Here is a 22,666-nt window from a genome sequence, read left to right as displayed (position 1 = left end):
ATCCTTGCTACCTTACCTTGCAAAGCTTGCCGAGAAAATTGCTAACATTCAACTTATGGAAAACCTAGAAGCCCATAATGTTTTTCATAATTCCCAGTCGGGTTTCAGATCTAATTTCTCCACTGAGACAGCTCTCCTGAGGGACACTGAAACCTTAAGAGAAGGAGCAGACGAGGGCAAGACCATGGCCCTCATCATGCTAGATCTCAGTGCCGCGTTTGACACTGTAGCACATTCCATCTATATGCTATATACTATAAATGCACGGTAGCGGTCAATAGCTTGCTTCCCATTCCCTGTATAGTATAGGCGCCTACTAACAATACTAGCACATATATACTACAGTGCCTAGAGCCCATCCCTTTACAGCATATGGCCGAGATACCCGCCACCCCCTCTCAACACAAATCCCCAAGGATGGGAAGACGGAAACAGTTCTGAGTTTTTGGAAGGCGGGAAGGGAGTTACCCTTCCCGGCCGTATTTATTAAAATATGAAACAAAATAAAAACATTAAAATAACAGTTTCATATCATGTACAATTTCAGTTATACAGTACGATGTTCTTGGCTGACCTTAACACATCTCTAATACAAAGGTTCTCCTAGCCGATACTAAACATCCTGCAAATGCATTTCTGAACATTGAAATTGTACATCCTAACGTTACGGGCCAACGGCAAGGTCGTAACCGGTGTCAGATCCCCACTACCAATTCCCCCCTCACTTGTGAGGGGCGGGCGCACAGAGGACTGTACCTCTGTGCCAACTTCCAATTTCCCTTGCCTTAGCGGGGGCCCCCTGTTAACTCGACGCCATCTTAGTGGTCGTCCGAGCACTCGTGTGAGGTGTCTAGAAGGTAGCGTAGACCCCCCTCCCACCCCACACAACTTACCACACCTGCCGTCGCAGATGTCCGGGCCCCGGGAAATTCCAAGGAGGGGTCCGTATCCCCTCCTACCCAGTGAAGGGGCCTATGGCCGCCTTCCCTTTCGGCGTCCCATCCTTAGATGGGACCGCCTCCCGTTTGAGGGGCCAATGGCCGCCTCCCCCCGGGCGCTCCCATCCGTAATGGGTGACGCCCAAACCTCTAGGGATCTTCCAATTACTGCTCACCGATCATGACCTTACCGCCCGACCAAAAAATAAATACGACATTTTTAAACTAAGCTAACGAAAAGGAAATTACATTCAAACGATCTCACTACTGAGCATCACCATTAAACTTATTCGCGAACATTTCAGCTAAGAAAACATGTTTAACGAAAATCATCATTTATTATACAGACATTACTAACTTCATTCGAAGACAACCTGTAAAGGAAACCAACTCTACTGAGCATCATCATTAAACTTATCCGCAAACATTTCGGAACATGTTGGAAACGAAATTATTCTTTATTATACACACATTATCAACTTTATTCCAAGGCAACCTGTAAACGAAACCAATTCACGTCAATCAATTTTATTCCAACAAATCGCTGTCAACAGGGGCTGGTGGGTGGGTCAAAATTGGCTCTTCGTTCCGTCTCGAGCTCACGTGTGACGCGTGGGTGCAGCTTCAAAGCACAGGAACAAGAGGATGCTTCCTTGGCTTGTCGCTCCTTTTATCCTTCGTCGGGCGGGCATAGACCCTCCTCCAAACCGCCCCCCGGGCGTGGCTGGCGGTGTTGGTGTCTAGGACAACCCCTTCTTGGGCGGGAAAAGGCGCGCCCCGGCTACGCCGCTTCGGGCATACCAGCCGTGACTAAGCATGAGCGGATTTTGCGGATTGGCAATCCGCGAATTTTGCGGATTTGCGGATTCGCAATCCGCAAAATCCGCGAATTCCCGCGAATTTGCGGATTTTTTTTTTTTTTGTGTTCGCCCGTGTTTCTGCCAGTTCGCGAGGGTTTTTACAATTTCGCAATTTGCGAACTTACCTGTCGGGTCGCAAGTTTTGCGAACTTGTTGTTTCTACGTGTCCAGCCTGTTTGGGACACTCTTCTTCATCACTGCCACTCTCTGTCACCACTGCCACTCTCTGACTACTCATGCCACCCTCTGGCCCACCCATGCCACCCTCTGTTTCATCACTACACCCTCTGGTTGTCCAGTGTACATTATTTTCGGCAAAGCAAAGCACACCTTCCCTGCCTCAAGTGACCTGAATTAATTTGGGGCTGATTAATGTGTCACAGAATATTTTTTTAGCTGGCACCTGCTTCCTTAGTGCGCCCTGATTAGTGATCTTTTGCACTTGCTAAGTGCTTTCATTGTTGCAAAATTAGTTACAACACCTGCCCTGCCCCAACTGACAATAATGAATTAGGGGCTGATTAATGGATTTTAACTTCCAGCCTGGCTCCTGCTTGTCTCCCTTAGCTGTAATTCAGGACCTTTGTGGCATATGTGTAACTATTCTGAGGTTCAGAGCAGGGTCACATAATAGTTTCAACTGGCAACTGAACTCTGGAGGGGCCCCTCAGGAAGCCCTACAGGAAATGGCTACTAATGATGTGCCTGAACTTTTGAACCTGGTAAGTAGTTACTTTCAGTTTTGCCAAGATCGTATTTCTGCAATTTCGCACTTATTCGCGGGGCGCGAACTCACGCTAACAGTGCGAGCAGCGCGAGCAAAATCCGCTGCTCGCGGATTTTGCGGGAAATTCGCAAATCTCGCGGATTGCGGATTTCCCGAAAATCCGCAAAATCCGCGAGCGGAACGGATTTTCCGCCCACACCTAGCCGTGACACGCCTCCCGCCCAAAATGGTTTCCCGGGGAGATCGGGGTACTCCACCATACGTTCGGGGGGACCGAGTGGTCGCCCCTTTCCAATCACCTCGGTTTGATCCCCAAGTCTTCACACAGGTAGGCATGAGTACTTCGCTCCCCGCTTCCGGAATAGTATAAACTCACAATAGCGGTCAGTAGTTTGCTTCCCACTCCCTGTATGGTATAAACACCTACTAACACTACTTGCACACATATGCTACAAGACCAGAGCACATCACTTTACAACAATGAGCTCATGGTTTAGGCTCTCGGTTTCACTCTGAGCAACACCGCACTTTCAGACCGGTAGGAGTGACTACGTCGCTTCACACTCCCCCACAGAGCTTACAGTGCTCCTACCCTCCTTTCCTAGTTTTTTCACCTTTTTTTCCCCTTACTCGCTTCAACAGAATCACAAAATGGCGGCCAAAAACGTCATAGTTGCAACCACTTGCAACCAATAAGCAGCAAGTTTGTGCTCGTAACGCCTCAGCCAACCAGATGGCAGAATTCCCAAATAACGATATCTGTAAATTTCAATATTTCTCCTAAACTACTCAACGGATTTACACCAAATAAACAAAAGCGTGCTTTCTAGACAATTCCCTTCTCCCTGCCACATCTGGCGTAATTCAGTTCACCCGTTCGACCTGTAGCCTTGTCTAAAGTTTCCTATGGAAATTAACATGGAGAAAACGTCATTTTGGGACCCCACTTTTTTCTCAGCCCCCCTTGACGAATCACCCCCAGACTTTCAACACAGGAGCTGATATGAACAAAGAATTTGTTTGTAAACTGTTATGAAGATTCATCAAATGACGCCAAATTTATTAGCAAAACAAAAAATGTTCTTCCTATGGAAACTAGGTCCTAAATATAACTACCTACTGGCGACTGCCAGTAGGCAATATATACACATACACACATATATATGTGTGTGTGTTTCTATTAGTATATACGATTACATATTATTTAAATATAATTTATTTATTTAACATTAATGTTATACATAAAAATATTAGAGGTTAACAGTTTTATAATATATATATATATATATATATATATATATATATATATATATATATATATATATATATATATATATATATATATATATATATATATCCCAAAACAATATTTGTGTGTGTTTTGTACCAATATTAGAGTGAAATGATATTTTTTTAAATAATTTTGTACTCAACATTTTAAGTAAAGGGAAACAATAATTTTGTCATCAACATTTTTCATACAATATTTTATTGTGTTCAATATTGTGTCAGTGATCCCTTCAACTCATTATTTGGGTCCGGATGTTGGACAGACAGTGTAATCTGGAGGCAACAATTAAAAATGCATAACTCTCTCTCACATCCCTCCTCTGCCCTGTGGAGGTCCCCACGGATCAATCTCCCTTTAACCTGTACATCTTTTCACAAGGGCCTCTGTTGAAACTCCACATCTCCTATCATCGACATGTTGACAATGCTCAGCTATTTCCTCTGGATTTACTAAGCCACCTTTCTTGTGCAAAATATTGCAAATAGCTGTCTTGTGTATCTTTACATTGGAAAGGGATTCCATGGGTGGAGCGTCAACGTTTCAATGCATCTGCATGGATTTTGGCTCTTGCCTAGATTTTCTAACACTTTTTAATCATGGAATGCATCAAAATGATATGCCTTTCCAACATTGGCAAACCAAGAAGAAATATCTTTATTTCTTGTTGTTGTTTCCTTTTTGTCTATGTGCAGCATTCTTCAGCACACTTAGAAAGAGGAAAATGCCTCAAAGGTATATTTTTGTGCATGTCTGGATGAGGAACCGATACTGCAGGAATCTATACTGACCAGGACGTTTGGCCGCTACACTAGACCTTGGGATTTTGAAATATTGAAAACAATTATTTTTGCGATACACTTTATCTGGTACATGGAGGAATTAGGCTAACATTTTGGGCCTTTCAATTTGGATAATTGTGGGATACTGGAATTGAGTAGTCCAAAAGTCTTAATCTTTTACGAACTAAGGCCTATATTTGCCTTGAATACATTTTTGCCAAATATTGACCCAAGCGCACAACGTAATCGGACCTGGTTTCAGATATTGGAGCCCATTCTGAACAAAATGCGTTGGCTGATGTCCAATTTTAAACTACTGATACAATAAAGGATATTATTTGGATATATTTGGAACTCATTGACTTCTTTCTGGTGCACCTTCCTACTCTTTATGAAATTTGTATCATACATACAACTAAAGATGCAGGTTTTTAAAGTTTTCAAAAGTAGATTCAGGTTTAGATTAAACTGGACCTATTGAAATTGATGAAGGAAAACACAGGTGACACTCGGCCACTTGCATGGTGAGTTCAAATTAACCCTCTTGTGGTTATGGTTCAGTGGGCCCTAGACCAAGATTCAAAAGTTGTTACTTCGCTACTTTGCCCAGGGAGTGCAGAGGTGACTAAGCTGTCTTTGGAACTGGGGAAGACATGTGGCGCCACCGCTAGGGTGACTGACTTCGAAATCTGGGGATCACGGTTCGATCCCCAGCACTGCCGGCAGATTAGCCCAGCACCATGTGACTCTGGGCAACAGCTTGCTTAATCTTCCCGACGGCCCCCAGCGCCTAGGGACCCTTACGGGTGGTGGTACGCTTTACAAATGTGGATTATTATTAACTGAAGAAGGATCCGCTGGAGATATCAAACTTGCAGCACTTGACATAAATACACTTGGAGATGGATTACCTCTCTATCCATGCAGAGTAGAGGCCTTTAGGGTCCTAGGACTCTGGTTCAACACTTGAATTTCAGCTACCTTGCTCGGCAGCTGTCAATTACCGGAGGCAATGTATGCGAAAGATGCTCTGCTGCACACTCGAAGACTCCAACTTCAGGATGCAGGAACACAGCAGTGGGGTTGTTAATGACATCGATCAATGTCCCAGGGAGCTGTTCTTGGGCTGGAGATGCCATTCAAAGGGTTGATCACCTGACCAGCAATTACCATGGCATGGCTGCAGCACATTTTATCCATGGTTACTTTGGCAGTTTGAGAGCAACAGGAGTGGAGTAGCAGCTTCAATCATGGTGAAACTTTGCTACCATTCTGGACTTACAGGACACCGCTTCTCTTAGGGTTCACTCTCTACTGGCCAAGCAGGTTGAAATTCTTGTCAGGCAGCACATCGATTTTGCTGCTTGCAGATTACTGGACCCACCATTCTTTGGGAATCTGTTTTGGTTTCTGGCATCCACTGGACTCCCCCTTGCTGGGAGCACGAGTACTAACCATGGACACGTGTATGGCGTTTTAGGATCTAAGCGAAATTTCCTGATTCATGCTCTTATATAGGTGCAATTCACACTGCCCTAATATAGGCATATAAATCATACACTTATTTAGACATAGCCCATGCAGTCCAAATAAAGGCATGGCTACTTCCACCCGTACCAAAAACATCACAAGAATTTCTTGGAAAATCGGCTTAAGCAGTCTGGGACCTCCCCTTGCTTGAATATTGATTTGTCCATAAACTCATGTACTTTACAAAGAACTACTATTCCCTTGGTGTTCTTTACTGACGTTATTTTGCTTGACTTTACGTCAAACTAGGCACCTTCAAGGTATAAATATGCCCTCACGTGACACAGTCAAGACACAGTGGTTCAGAGCAGTTTGACTATCTACTTGCCCAAGGAAGCTCGCTACAGCAAGTGCCGAAGGAAACCAACCCTCCAGCTGACGTACTGATCAAGAAGCTGTCATTTTTCTCGCTGCAAATCCAGCTCCAGTGTTTCTAAGCTCCCCTTGCGGGATGTTGGGAAATCGAACCCCGGGACAGAGATAACAGAACTTCTTCATTCTAAACTAAGGTACGGAGCTGATTAAAACCTATCTGGCGGGTACGGCTGCCTTGTGGGTGGTTCCCTTAGTGGATAATGACGACCCACTGCTGTACAATTATCCGGCATTTACGGAACTGATGCAGTGTTTGTTTGAGAAACATGCCTTTATGCAGGCTAGCGATGCCGATTTATTAAAATTGAGGCAGGGCAAGGAGAATCTGATTACTTATGTCTCCTCATTTAATCGTTTGGTATCGGAGACACAATGGCCTATGGCTAAAAGAACCTCCCTGTTTTAGCAAGGATTGTGTTAAGAACTAAAGGACATCGTATCACAAGTAGTGGATCCTCCCAATGATTGTGTTACTTTTATAGATCTAGTGGTGAAATTAAACCACTGGTTGCTAGAAAGGCGTCTAGAAAGGCGTGGGAAGCGGAATCGTTATCAGGCTTCCCGTGTGCTGCCAGTAAGAAATGAAGTGAGACATCGTGTTGAACAGAAACAAGGTCCTGGACCTATGGAGATAGGTGGAGTTAGAGGCCCTTTGTCGAGTGAGGAAAAAGGAAGAAGGCGAGTCCACAATCTCTGTCTTCATTGTGGAAGGGGTGATCACTATGCTCGTGAATGTCCGGTCAAACCATCTAGTTTGTCTTCAAAATACACTGTGGCATTTAAGGCTATACATGTGTAACCATGAATGCGGAAGAATATAATGCATTGTATGAGGTGACAGGGTCTGTAACAAGGGTTCCACTGCATTTCTCTAATAATGCTTGTTTGGTGATCTCGAATAGTAACAGAGCTACCTTATATGTGTTTCTTGAGTCAGGGGCAACTGAGAATTTTATGGATATCCAATTAGCAGAGTAGTTGATGGTCCCATGTTTATTTAATGAACAGCCAGAACCTGTACGAGTTATTGGTGGGACTGAATTATCTTCAGGATCAATAACACGGCAAACCAAACAATTGTGTTTATTATGTGACAATGGTCATTCTGAGACTATTTGTTTTGCTCTAATTGATGCTCCTTCTTTTGGAATTGTTCTTGGAGTGCGTAGGCTGCAGAAGCACAATCCTCTGATAGATTGGGTGAGACGAACTGTAACCCTAGATTCAGCCCATTGTTTGCAATGTTGCTATCAGGTTGCAACTGATTGGGTTACACCATTGACTTGTGCTGTAGGTGAAGGAGGAGAAGCAAGGGATAAGCCAGCCCTGTATGCCCTATTTAGTGATGTTTTTGATGAGGGCCCGGCCAATAGCCTTCCGCTGCATCATTTCTTTGATTGCCGTATTGACTTAGTGCCTGGTGCCTGGTGCTACACTACTGTGTAGCCGAATATACGCACTGTCTGGGCCTGAAGAACAGCATTTGAAAGAGTATTTGGACGAGATGGTTTTATTCGCCCATCCTCCTCAACTGTGTCCTCTGCTATTTTTTTATTCGAAAGAAGGAGGGTAGTTTGCGCGTGTGTGTGGACTATAGGGCTGTCAATAAGGTCAAAATAAAGAACAAATATCCCCTTACACTGATCCCTGTATTATTAGATCAACTGAAGCATGCCACTGTGTTCACTAAGTTAGACCTGAGGGGAGCGTATCATCTCATCCGTGTTTGTGCCAGAGACGAATGGAAAACAGCTTTTAGGACGAAATTTGGTTTGTTTGAATATTGTGTTATGCCTTTTGGTTTGTGTAATGCTCCGGCGGCTTTTCAGTTTTTTAATAATGAGGTTTTGAAGGAGTTTTTGGATTTGAATGTTATTGGTTACATTGATGATATTTTGATTTTTTTGAATCCATTGATGAGCATGAGTTACATGTATACCAAGTCTTGCAGAAACTGAAGGAACATCAGTTGTTTGTGAAGTTTGAGAAATGTCCATTTCATACATCAAGTGTGGAGGTTTTGGGCTTTATTGTCTCTGCTGATGGTATTAAGATGGCTCCACGTTTGACAGACGCCATTGTCACCTGGCCTATGCCCGTATGTGTTAAGGACATACAGGTTCTTTTAGGATTCGCCAATTTTTATCTGCGATTTATTTCTCACTTTTCTGATGTGGTGGCACCAATGACGCTTTGTTGAAGAAGGGGTTTCCTATTGTCTGGTCTTCAGGTGCACAGGCTGCCTTCCAGCAATTGATTGATAAATTCACCTCGGCTCCGGTTTTGGTGGATCCTGATCCAGATCCTGCTTTGCCATTCTTTGTGGAGACTGACGCCTCTTTATGTGCAGTGGGGGGTGCTTTCACAGAGAGATGTGGATACGGGGTTTATGCACCCAATTGCATTCTTTTCCAAGACTTCATTACCAGCTGAATGCAATTATACGGTGGCAGAGAGGGAATTGCTGGCTATTAAGTTGTCCTTTGAGGAATGGAGACATCATTTATGGGGAGCTCACCATTCTGTTACGATATACACAGACCATAAGAAATTAGAATTCTTTCGTTCTGCTAGAGCTCTAACCACGAGACAGATGCGTTTGGTGTTGTTTTTTAATTAATATGATTTTTTTTGACATACAGACAGCCCAACAAGTTAAATCAGATGCTATGTCACGTATACATGTGGATCAAGCAGAAACAGGGGCAGAGAAGGAGATAAGACCTATGATAGTGAGTGAGAAGATTGTGGGAAGTGTTTCTCCGGAAGACTTGATGTTATTGGTTAAGAGAAAAATGAAGGATGTAGATTTGACTCTTAGTTGTCCACCCCACAATTTGTGGTTCAGAATGGGTTGTTATATTGTGCAGAACATTTGTTTATACCCCCTGAATTAAGAGACAATGTTCTTCAATGGTGTCATTCATCCTCTTTGGTGGCACATCTCAGGATGACTAAAACCAAGCAGTTTTGTCTGCGATGGGTTTGGTGGGACACGTTGGCTCATGATGTTCAGGATTTTATTGCCTCCTGCCCTGCGTGTGCCATTAGTAAACCTTCACACATCAGTCCTTCTGGTCTTTTACAACCATTGCCAGTCCCTCCTACCCTTTAGCATACTATAAGTATGGATTTTGTAACAAACCTTCCCATTATGTCTGGGTTTACTGCTATATTAGTTGTAGTGGATTTGTTTACTAAAATGGCACATTTTATTCCGCTACCTAAGGTCCCAATAGCAAGGGAATTGGCCTCAGTTTTTATGGATTTGGTGGTAAAGTTGAGTGGGTTGCCATCAGCGATAGATACAGATAGGGGGGCTCAGTTTGTGTCCCATTTCTGGACTGAATTCTGTTCTTCTTTGCAAATAGAGGTGTGTCTGTCATCTACACACCATCCACAGTCAGATGGTCAGACGGAACATACCAATCAAACCATGGAACAGTACCTTCGATGCCTCTTAACATCTTTGACATGTAATTGGGTTGAGGCTCTTCCTTTAGCGGAATTTGCTTACAACAGCATGCATTCCGCTCTGGGGATTACCCCTTTCTTTTGATCCTTGGAATGTCATCATAAGGCAATTCCTATCCAACCTATGGGACTTGTGCTAGCAGCAGACACACTTAGCAAGTCATTAACTCACATTTGGGCAATGGCAGGGGAGCACCTACAGAAAGCTAAGGATGTTATGAAGAAACAGGCGGATCAGCATAGGGTTCCAGCTCCTTCTTATGTTGCAGGGGATCAGGTATGGTTGGCCTAAAAAATATACGTTGACGTGGGTCCCGTAAATTGCAGCCTCGATATGTGGGTCCCTTTTCTATTGTGAAGGTGGTGAATCCTGTTGCAATGAAACTTGAGTTGCCTGATGAGTATTGTGTACATCCTGTGTTTCACACTTCCCTTCTGAAGCCATATGTCAGAACCTCTTTGAAATTGTCTCCTCCCCCCCTTTTAGTGATAGATGGGCTTGAGGAGTTTGAGGTGAATGCTATCCTGGATTCTAGGAGAAGGCGGGAAGGTTGTAATACCTAGTTGATTGGAAGGGTTATCCCCCAGAAGACCGTACTTGGGAGCCCCCTGGTGATGTCCATGCTCCCCGGTTAGTGTGTTTGTTTCATGTATGTCACCCCTCTAACCCTCGTCCTGTAGGGAGGCCTTTGGGGGGTACAATAAGGATTTAAGCAAAGTCAAGCGCACACAACCTAAAATAGTTATTAGGCAATGTCTTGTGTCAATCAATGAAAGGATAAGATCAAACTCCAATGTTATTATCGTATTTTTTTCATTCATTTGGTGAGAAGTTCCCCTGACCAACAGGGGAATTTTTATTTCACAAGAAACCAGCCGACACGTGATTCGTCAATAATGGGGTAGACCCGTGACTTTTCAGGGCTGGGGAGATAAAGTAAACTGTGAAACAAAAGGGATGGGAGGGTGAATAAGAAAAATTGCTAATGGGCGAGGCTAAAGAGGGCCAGTGTGGAAGAGTGTGATGGAACGAGGTGATTGGCTGCAGGGCCAATAGAAGAGACGTGGAAACCAGAGAAGGTGAACGGGGGTAGAACTGGTGTGTGCCTAAAAGGAGAGAGCACCCGAGTGAGACATCAATCTAAAGTGAGTGTTTTCAGTGTGGTGGTGAGCTGCTAAAACTTAAATTATTACAATTCAAACAAATGCAGCGACGCAAGAAAGAACCACATGGTGTGTGTCATGTGGGAAGGAAATAACATGCTGAAAATCACGAAAAAATCTAATATGCAGTTTACAATGTAGAATTTGACCTGGTGAAAAAAAGGGGGAAGATAAAGAAAAACGAGTCATCAATCCATTTATCAACTGTAAGGAGGTGGTGCGTGGTGTGTAGTGCCCCTAAACATATTAACATGCAAAGTCATTCAAGTATTAGCCATCTCTTCTTCAGAAGCATTATGTTAAATGGAGACCAAATACTACTAGTATCAAGGAAACGGCGATTGGTGGGGTACCTTGGGAGACAAAAAGGAACTGGATCTCTTAATAGTGTTTAAGGCCAGTGTCACAATTGTTGATTCATTGTCTCTCAACATACTGTTTCATGATTTAAACAAGCATAAATGATTAGCGTTTGGGTTGATATCACTGTATCCAAATGCACCTTGATGCCGTGAAATATGCGAAGAGCAGGGTACCTTGGGATATCAAAACTACCATTTGACCACTACCTGTAGAGCGCCATCACATTTCTGAGCAGTTCAATAACCCTTCGCTGAACTTCTTACTATTAGGATTTAGCCTGCCTCCCCACAGTCCTGTAGTCCTGTCTCTGTGGCCATGCACACTTAAGTCACTTGTCTGGGGGTAATGTCCTTTAAAAGGAAGCTGGTAGCACCTTACCAGTGCTTGTTTTCTACCCTTGTAAAAACTCACCTGGAAGGACCTTGTTTTGGAGTTTCCTGTGCCTTCGTGTGGGTCTTTGGAGCGTTGGATTCAAGCCTTTCTTGCCTGTTGTTGTTCGGGATCCGGCCGAATCTCGTACCTCAGGTGGTGAATTTGGATTGCCTTGTTTATGTTCGAGGCCACTGTGGGAGCACTTGTGCCAGTTTAAGAAGTCTTTGCACTGCTAAAGAAATCTCAATTCCTGGAATCCCTTATTGTGGAGTCTGATACGCGGATGATGTCTGTGTCCTATGCTGAATAGAATAGGACAAGCAGCAGGCCAGACAAGGTGTTTTTTCTCTACCTACGTTCCCTCATTTATCCCACCCTCTCCAGGTACTCTAGTGGCAGGTTCACTGTGTGTCTAATTCAGTGGTTGTCACTGGGGTGGTGGTGGAGGAATGGGGCTATCCTCGTGCCTACAGTGTTGGACATAGTCTGGTGGTGTGCCTTTGACACTCCCAATGGTACTTAGGATGTCTTGGGTACACCATGCGGTGGCAGTCAAACCTCATCAAGTGGTTCTCTTGTAAGAGGATGAAATCAGCATCATGTTGCAGTTGATATTGTATTGTATTGTAATTGCATTTATATAGCGCTTACTACCCCTGACGAGGCGTCAAAGTGATTTTTCGGCGGGTAGCATGCTACTGTGGGACCCACAGAGGATTAATGTTGAATTAGTATAGTGAAACATGCAAGTACATTTTAAGTGGTGGATAGGTTAGTCAGTTATTTGGATTTGGAATGATAGCAGACGGATATTGAAAGACAAAGGCTTGTATTTATTTATCGCTCGCTTGTTGACGCATGCTATTCAGGGAGCCTGTAAAGGATTAGTAGTGAATTAATATGGTGAAATATGAGGTAATTTTAGTGGTGGATATTAGTCTGTTACTTGTAGTGAGAAGGATAGCAGATGGATAAAAGGGGAAGAAAGATTTGCATTCATATAGCACTTGTTACCCCTGATGGGTGTTGAAGCGCTTTTCTGGCGAGTAGCACGCCACTCCGGAACCCATAAAGGATTAGTGTTGAAAATTAATATAGTATAAATATGAAGTAATTTGAGTAGTAGATATGTTATTCAGTTATTTGGGCAGTATATTAGTATAGTTGAATATGGAATATGGAATTTGAGAAGTGAACATGTTAGTCTGTTAATTTTGATTAAAAAAGGAAGGATGAAGGATTTTTTTTTTTTTAAGTCTTAGCAGTAGGAAGTGGTTTTTGGATGAGTAAAAATGAGTTTTGGAGGGAAGGGGTCAGAGGGGAGAGTTTAGAAATGTTTGTTTTAGGTGATCGGTGTAGTAGAAAGAGGTGTCAGATGATGCAAGGAGGGGTAGAGCAGGAGAGAGTCTAGAAAGGTTATTTTGGCGATCATAGTAGTGGTATGGGGTTTGGGATAAATGAGAGAGTGGATGTAGAGGATATATTGATAGATCTATAGGATGAGAGATAGGGTAGTGCATTAGAAGGAGTAGTAGAAAGAAGTTTGAGATGAGTCAGAAAGGTTTGGCTAGAAGATATATTGAGCGAAGTATAGAATGAGAAATAGGCTAGTGCATTGGAAATGCTAAATTAGAAGAATGTGATAAATATATAGATCCATAAGTACTTTGAAAGTATATAGATACATAAAAGAAGTAATTATATTCAGATTAAATGTAGTGATAGAGGCACAGGAGGAGAAATAGGGTAGTGCATTGGATATGCTTTTTCAGGTGAAAATTAACAGACACACAGATCCAAGTACATGGAAGGTACACAGACGTACAATGGAATTATGTACATGTAGACCAAAAATGATTTTTATTTATTGATGAATATTATTGTTATTATTATTATTATTATTATTATTATTATTATTATTATTAATTTACTTTATTTTATTTTTTATTTTTAATTTTCTTCTCCTAACAACATAATTGTTTTACATGTTTTATAAAGTAATACACAAAGATAGGTACATATCTATAGTGAAAACAAATGCTTATATACAGAGGGATATGCTGTAAATTTCTATTTCCGTATGGTGCTTATGTGGGGAAAAACCAGATCTTGAGCAGTTTTCTGAAGATAAGGTGGTTGTCGGTGGATCTTATGTTGGGGGGTAAAGAGTTCCATAGTTTGGCTGCTTGAACAGAGAAGGATGTGCCACCCATTGTTTTTTTTTTGTATGGATGGATTTTGAGGCGAGATGCTCCTTTAAAGCGTAGGTTCCTTTGTTGAATGTGTTTGGTGATTTTATTCCTGATGAAGAGTGGTCCTATTCCATGTATTGCTTTGTGGATAATACAAAGCAGCTTGGACGTGGATCTTCTGGCAACCGGTAACCAATGCAGGGCTTTTAAGGCAGGGGAGATGTGGTCTCGTTGTTTGATATGCAAGAGTAGTCTGGCAGCCGAGTTCTGAATACGTTGTAGTCTTTTCATGGTCGTTAAAGGTGATCCATGGTAGAGGCTATTGGCGTGATCGAGTTTGGATAGAACAAGGGAGATGCTAACTTGGACCTTGTGTGAAAATCCCAAATGAGGGAAGATTCGTCCCAGCGTTTTTATAGTAGCAAAGCTTGATCTTGCTAGTTTATTCACTTGGACATTCATCGATAGCTTGGAGTCCATGGTCAATCCAAGGTTTCTTACTTCCTTCGATACTTTAGGCAGTGATCCCAGTTCATCAGGCCATGCAGCAAGCGGGTTGTAATTTTTCCAATCGCCACACGTGAGTATTTCAGTTTTAGAAGCATTCAATTTGAGATGGCTTCAAGTCATCCACTGATCCACGGCTGTGAGACAGCTGAAAATTGGTGATTTTCCAATGTCTTTGGAGCATTCCAGTTGAAGGAGTATTTGTGTGTTATCTGCATAGTTGTAGCACATGAGGTGAAATTTATTGATCAGTACTGGTAAAGACTTCATGTAGATGTTGAAAAGCATGTTGAAAAGCATGGGCGAGATGATAGAACCTTGAGGGACCCCTGCTTTTGTGGTGTACGGTTTGGACGAGAAAGGTGGGGTGTGGATGACATTAGTTCTGTTTCGAAGGTAGGACGCGATCCAGTCTAGAGCAGTTCCCTCTATGCCGGCTTCATAAAGTCTTTGTTTCAGAGTGTCATGGTCAACTGTGTCAAAGGCAGCTGAGAGGTCCAAGAGGAAAAGCGCAGCAACCCCGTTGCGGTCAACTGTATTCTTTAGGTCATCCCAGATGGCAAGGAGGGTAGATTCAGTGCCTCTTGCCGGACGGAATCCTGTTTGGAAATCTGAAAGTATGTCATTCTCTTCAATGAATTGTGACATCTGGGCGAACGCTGCTATTTCTATCAGTTTGCCCAGGAAAGGTCCATTTAATGGGTCTATAGTTGTCGGGGTTCAGCGGGTCCAGGTTTGTTTTCTTCAGTAAAGGGCGTATGTATGACTGTTTGAGTTCTTCTGGAAATATTCCAGTAGTTAAGGAATCGTTGATGATTCTTCCTACTGGAATGGCAGCAGAGGTTGTTAAAAGAATTGTCTTTATAGTTTGTGGCGGACAGGGGTCAGAAGGGCTGCCGGCAGGCCTGCTTGCTTTGACCAGGTCCATAAATGTATCGTGTGAGATGTGTTGGAAGTAACAAAGAGGCTTGATTAGAGAATTCTCAGATAGTTGTTTTGTACAAGGGTTAGTGCTGGTGCTTTGTTTCTGTTGTAAGTATGAGTCCAACATGTCTGCTTTGTCCGTGTAATGATTTGCCAGTTTGTCTGTGAAATCTTGAGTAACAGGATGAGTTCCTTCTAGGCAATTTGGTTTTCGAAATTCATTGAGTATTTTATAGAATTCTTTATTTGCACATTTAGCATTTTGAATTCTGTCTGAATAGTACCTTTTCTTAGCTTTTTTGATAGCCGACTTATATAATTTTTTGTAGATGAAGTTTGTCTTGTTTGGCGTTTGTTTTGAGCCAGGTACGTTGCAGCGTTCTAATTTGTTTTTTTATGTCTTTTATTTCTATGTTTCTCCAAGGCTCTTTTTTCCTTTTGTTCTGTTGTGTGGTTTTGAGTGGTATCACGATGTCAAAAGCTTCCTGTAACCACTCATATAGATTCTGAACAGAATGTATGGTTTCCAGATTTGTACTGGATGTTAGTTGTGTTTCCAAGTGTTCTAAATTGAGTTTGTTCCACAGCCGATAGGTGGATGGATGTGAGGTAGTTTTAGGTGAGTCGCTTAGTGTTGTTTTATGTTGGAAAGCAAGCAAGTGGTGGTCTGACCATGTGACTGGAAATATAGTTTGAAAGGTAACTAGTTCAGTATTAACAAAAATGACATCTACGATATGTCCAGCGATGTGTGTCGGATTGGGGACAATCTGATGCAGGTTCAATGCGTCTAGGCCAGTGATTATTGTTTTTGGATGGGTCATATTGGTTTTATCAAACCAAATGTTAAGGTCACCCAGAATGCACAGGTTGGAGTGTATTGTTATCAGGTTTGAAACTGTGTCTAGAAGTGCGTCTGGGAATGTTGCCTTGCTGGATGGAGGTCTGTAAAGGAGCAGAAAGTTACAGGTGGAAGACGGTGTAGGATTGCATCTTGTTAGAAGAGCCTAACAATTCTTTATGGAGATGTTGTAAACTTTAGTGATATGTATTGTTTGCCTGAATACAACAGATAAACCACCTCCTTTTTTGGCTATACGATTTTGGGTGATTATTTGATAGCCTAGAGGAATGGCTTCATGCAGGACTGGAGCCATATCCTCTCCCAACCATGATTTGGTTATGAATAGTATGTCTGGTTTTGCATCGGTCAGAAGGTCGTAGATGTGATGCTTGCTTTTAGAGAGGGATCGAGCATTTATTAGTAGACAGTGTAGATAGTGGCCTTTGGTGAAAGTGGGACTTTGTTTTGTAGAAGAGTGATCAGTATTGTGTGGGTGTGTAGCAGGTGTGTTTTTAGTGCTGGTATTAGCTGTATTAGGATAGCAATTGTGTAGCTGTTCTTTATCGTGTTCCTCATCCAGCATGCTAAGAGAACATTTTGATGGGTCTGCATGTGTATGTGTTGGAGATGGTGTTTGAGAATGAGTTGGAGAGCTGTGTTGCTTTTGTGGTGTAACATTGCTGTGCGGTAGACTTGGGGAAGCAAAGTTGTGAGGTGTGGCATGTTGCTTATATTTTTTGCGTGTGTTAAAGGCGGAAGGTGTATGCGTCAGGGGAGGTGGTGCAGCATGTGGGTCATGTCGTAATGTTCTAAATTGTCCAATGGATGAGAGGCGGTTAGAAGAGAGGTGCTGTATTGCTGTATCTGTGTTAGGTGTGGTGGAAGAGTGAAAGCTTGGCATTGGAGTTTGTTCCTTTGTGTGCTTTGAAAGGTGGGAATATGTATGTATTTTGTGATGGTAAGTATTATGAGGTGTTGCGCTCTGAAGATCTTGTTGTACTCTTGTGTGTGATATGTTTTGCTTTTGAGGTGTGGTGAAAAGGGGTGCTGATATATATGTTTCATGCACCTGATTTGGTTGTGTAGTAGTGTTTGTGAGAGGAGGTTGTGACGTAGAGAGGGTGGTGATGTGTTTATGTGTAAAGTGTATGTTGTGTGTAGGAGGGAATGAAGTAGAGGTGAGAGTGTTTATCTTAGACTGGTTTGTTTCAAGAGTTACAAAGTGTGGTGGTGTGCAGTGTGTGTGTTGTATGTTAGTGTTATTATGGTAGAAGGGAGAGGAGGGTGTTTGTTGATGGAAGGATGGAAGGATCATTATATATTTGTTAGTGATAAAAGGTGGACTGTGAGGTGTAATTACAGCCGGGAGAGTGTGTCTGAGTGGGATGTAGTTATTTATGGTGTTGATTGGCGTTGTGTTAGTAATGAGTTTATTGGTTAGTGGTATAGGATAGAGTTGTGTACTGTTTGTGGGTGATGGTGGATATGTTTGGTAGTTGGGATAGCAGGGTGTGAAGATGTGGTTTGGTTGGGTTGGTGGTGCATGCTGGTACATTAATCTGTGCACTGTGTGTTGCTCTGTTTGTGGTTGTGGATGGTGTGGGCTGGGTATTGTTAAATGAGAAAAAGGGCAGCAGTTCTGTCCCTAGTCCCGACCAGTCTCGAACAGGCTCAAACAGGCAGCTACCCTTGTCCTCTCCTCCCTTAGCCTCGACGCCCGGGCTGAGACGCCCTAAGCCTGGCCTTTTTTGTAGCCCTAGTAATCAGGTGACCCCTTCAGCCAATGGGAACCCTAACCCTAACCCTAACAATGTCCAATCACATTTAATGTCTCCCATCATCTACTTGTAGTCTACTGAAGTATGCATGGCACTTCCCAGCAGGAAAGGAAGGAGCGCAGTGTGCCTATGTGTGTGGGAAAGAACACCCCCCACCCTGGCCCCAGGGCAAAATGATCCTAAAAGAATCCTTGTTAAGCTCCTGGCATTGGGAATCAGTTGTGGATGGTGGCATAAGGGGGAAGCCATACCCCTGCCTTGAGATTAGGTGTGACCCTTTTTACTCTTGGCAGAGGTCACTTGCAGCCTAAAACAAATTAAAACAAATGTTATCAACGAACCAAAAGGCACCAGCAATGTCTTGCATACATTTTGGAGGCTGGCTCTAGGTGCTCTGGACCAGCTGAAGGGGAAGATTCATCAGGGGATTGACATCAGGGGGGACCTCAGACCATTTTTACGGGTAGATAATAAGTCCCTCCCAGTCCCCGAGTTCCAATGGTGACAGTAAAATGCCAGTAAGTTCATGGGCAGAGACTCCACTGGCAAGGTAAGCCACACCTAAGGAGTAGGGTGTTTGTGTTCAAAGAGAGCCCACCGTAGATCACACAGGAGACACCTCCCTGAGAGGCTATGGGATGATCTATAAAGTCCCTATTAGCTTCCTGTGTGGACTCTTCTGTTTGTCGTGATGTTTTGATTTGACCATGGTCCAGACCAGATGGAGACCTCTTCCGGATGGGTCTTGTACTAGAGGATCAGTACTGGTACTAGTGTGAACTGCAAGGCCTACCAGCTGCTTCGCCTCCATAAGTGATTAAAGTGCGCAGCATCGGCCCTCCCACTTAAAAAAGAGGGTAAAGGGATGGCCCAATTGATAGCAGATTCCCAGATTGCAGAGCTTGACAGTTACCCGTTTGAATTGATATTGCTTCTGCAGTGTTATAGGCGTCAAATATTAGAATGGTTGTATGGGAAGTCCACCGAATACCAGCTTAAGTTTGACTCTGGCAGCTGATAGTACCGCTTTTTTCTCAGTAAAGAGGTGTACTCTGGTCAGGATGTTTGGTACCACGCCCTTGTGCCTGCGGGCGTAGGCCACCCTATGTGCCTTTTTCAAGAGTCAGTGGGGAGGCGTCATCTACTCAAATGTTCTGGAGTAGGTCTGCCATGAATAGCTTGATGTCATCACCCTCCATACCTCAAGGCATCCCGGAATGCAGATGTTATTCCAACAGCTTCTGTTTTTCAAATAATCCTGCTTGATTTGTACCTATTACTCCTCTAAGGTCATTATCCTCTGCCACAGCATCTCTTGGTCTTTTGATCGTGCGTCCACAATATGTTCAAGATTTTCCCCTTGCTCTCCTATATCAGAGACTTCTTTCGGATATCCCGGAGGTATAATTTAACCTATTTCATGAGGGAGCTAATGTTGAACGAATCTCCTGCAGGTAATGCTCCATATAGCCTTTTGTGATTGGGGATGAGGATGAAGACTCTGTCTCCGGTGCCTGGGGGGAGTGTGACACTGCTGGGTCTGCCAGCACAGCTTTGGTCCAGAGTGACATGACTGGATTGTCTTTGGCGGCCTTCAGAGCATAGCATAGTAACATGTTCTTTGTCAGGCCTAGACCAGGAGAGCAGGTTTTTAGGCCACAAGGAAAAGGACTGGTCAGATGGAGAAGGAGAGTAGCCGACTTTTTGGTACAGTGGTATCAAGCTGAGATGGTGGAGGCTCAGTTGTAGGACCCTAGAGATGGAAAAAGACACTACTCCAGGTCCCAAAGGCACTAAAGGATATCCATGCCACCTCACTCTCCCCACCTTTCTTCAGACAGTCATGTGGTAAATTATTTTGGGCAGTCTATCCCACATCAATCCAGCGGACAGCCACCTGTGGGACGGGGGTGTATGCTGGGGCCAAATGGAACAGATACTGAGACCCTCAAGATTTCAAGTCTCTTCAGCATTGGATGAGCTCCCCTGTGTCATCCACGCTGTCTCCGTCTTGGGCACCTCCAGGCGACACAAGGTATTTTCAGTTGCAAGGCCTCTGGGTGTTCCCCCCAGGCAGCCACTAGGAACTGGACCAGAGCACAGATCAGTCTCACTCACTGTTTGGAAGTTGGTGGTGGGTCACACTCCTGGTCTGATATCACTAGTGTAGAGGTGTTGGTGATGCACAGGAGTAATATTAGAAGCATTTGAATTCTTAGTATTTTTACCATTCTAACAATGCATTTAACAATGAAGTGCTTCATCTGCTAAATAATCCCAGCTCATTTTTTATTTACAAGTATTAGATCTTTTCAATAGGGATTTTTTCTGGCATCTTTTCATAGTGACACCTTGGGCATGCAAAAGTGATAAATGAAAGGGTAAATCTCTTTCCTCAAATTTCTTGGGAATCGGAGTGGTCATGTTTGAGGTTACCAACAAAAACCATAACTCTGGAAGCTTAGGGTTTTAGATGCAGTACCGTGAGCTAGCCACATCTAATATTTAATGATGATATGAGTAAGCTCAGTCACTAGATTGTGAAGTGTTGTTGATCTAATTCACAGTCCTACTAATTGCGTAGGAACCTTTTACAGAGCTGGATGCAGTCAATATGGAAGCCAGATTGCTGTTGGCTAAGATACAGTAGATGGTTTTGATGCTAGAGTAAGAGATAGCTGCCCTGAGTTGGCATTATGACAGGTAGAAGATTTGCTGGGTCATTTGAACTTCGCATGCATAGTGGTAAGAACAGGCAGATCCATTTCACTGAGACTAGGCGTGTTTACATCAGGCATTATACAAATGTATTACAGAATGAGGTTTTCTACTGCAGTGAGAGCAGATCTTGAAGTTTTGGTTGTTCTTTTTGAGGAATTTCAATGGTGTGACAATGCAGTCACTGGATTTTGAATGTACTTGGCTAGCCCAGATTTCCTTTGCAGCTGTGGGTATGTATGGGTGCTCTGAAAGGTGACCTCAGAAGTGGATGAAAGACAGAAGGAGTGTTGCATTTTAAGACTGTTTCCCCTATTGGTGGCCCTTGGTCGGTGGGTCAAATACTTAGTGACTTTTATTGTGGGGAATAAAAGAGTTGTAGCATTGTTGAATGGTCAGAAAGCAAATGACCAGAATCTTTTGAAGAACTTGCAATGTTTTATTCTTGTTTGCCTCATGCAAAACAATGCATTTAGAGCTAAACATGTGGTATTTGTGAATGATAACATCGCAGGCACATTGTATTGTTCACAGTGGCATATATTTCATTGTTTTTGGCATCCGGAGTTGAAGCAATGAAGACCAGGATACCAGTATTATTTGGGACTTGGGAGACTAACAATTGTAGGTTCGGTAGAAAATTAACTTGCATAGAATGCTAAGTCAGACTCCAGACAAGCGTGCTAAAGGTTCCTATGCCGTGCCCTGTAAGTAGAGATTTATATGACAAGAGGGTTGTAGAAAGGATGTTATCTATGTCACTCTGTTTAACATTGAGAAGGGGACGTTAGCAGCTACAATAGGGGACAAGTTGACAGTTATTGCCTTTTATGGCAAATTCTTTTTTGGTCATGAACCCATTAAACGAAAATGGGTAGGAGGATTTTGCAGGGCTGCCTTAGAGAGCACGTAAGGTGTAGTCAAAGAAAGGCTATTACGACCCCCAGGTTATTGTTGTGGGTCTGGGGTTTATAAGCAGTATGTTTCAGCAGTTTTTACATTTTGCTGATGAAACTATGTATGTTATGGATGTTTTTTAGAGCTTTTAGAATTTCCGAGATTTTGGGGGTTGGTAGGCAAAATGGGATGGAACTAAGTGAAGTGGAATGGAAAGGAACATCATTTATTTTAACCTTGTGCTGTGTGTGCCTGAGAGGATTTTAAAATGGCAGGTAGGGAACATTTTGGTGCAAGAGAGTAAAAAGTCAGAATATTTTGATGTGCGCTTTGTTAGATTAGGGACTGCATCAGAAGCTAACAAATTGAGTTTCTCTCTGAAAGAGGTTATGCTTCAGAATTTTGTAAGCGATACATTAGGCACAAAGAGATACCCCCTTTTTGTGCCAGGTTGTGCTGCTGGATCAATTATGGCATTCTTCTCCATATGGATCATGGGGCATTTATCTGTTAAATGGGCTGCAAAGCAGGTGGAGATTTGTCATTGTGGAACTAATTTGGCTTTCATCCAACTGAATTTAAATTTGAATGGTGGGAAAAAGGTAGTATGAAATGGGGCCAATTGCTTCCATGGCTATCTGAGTTGATAAGAATGAGACCCTGTTCAGATGTGTTGATAATTCACCTGGATGAGAACAATTTAGTGCAGCTGTCAGGGGAAATGTGTTGTTTTTGTCAAAATAGAGTTATTGGCACCATGAAGCATGAAGATATCACAAACAAGGGTTTTGCATTATTTTACCACAATGGGGTTAATTCATCCTTTTTAGTGAATGAATTCTATTTAGTAGAGATACGCAACAAACTGTCAAAAAAGCTGGCAGTGAAATGGTGGTGAGTGAAGGTTGACACTTATGTGACAGTCACACAGCC

General features: G+C 43.0%; 1 protein-coding gene across 1 annotated transcript in view; it reads right to left on the bottom strand.

Moving 5' to 3' along the window:
• Positions 1 to 22,666, bottom strand: part of LOC147718299 (nicotinamide N-methyltransferase-like) — a 203,232-nt gene that overhangs the window by 57,543 nt on the left and 123,023 nt on the right. The window lies entirely within an intron of this gene.

Source organism: Lissotriton vulgaris, chromosome 4_1, assembly GCF_964263255.1.
Source record: "Lissotriton vulgaris chromosome 4_1, aLisVul1.2, whole genome shotgun sequence".
Lineage (NCBI taxonomy): Eukaryota > Metazoa > Chordata > Amphibia > Caudata > Salamandridae > Lissotriton > Lissotriton vulgaris.
Note: the sequence above shows the minus strand (reverse complement) of the source record. Positions and strands in the feature narration are given on the sequence as shown.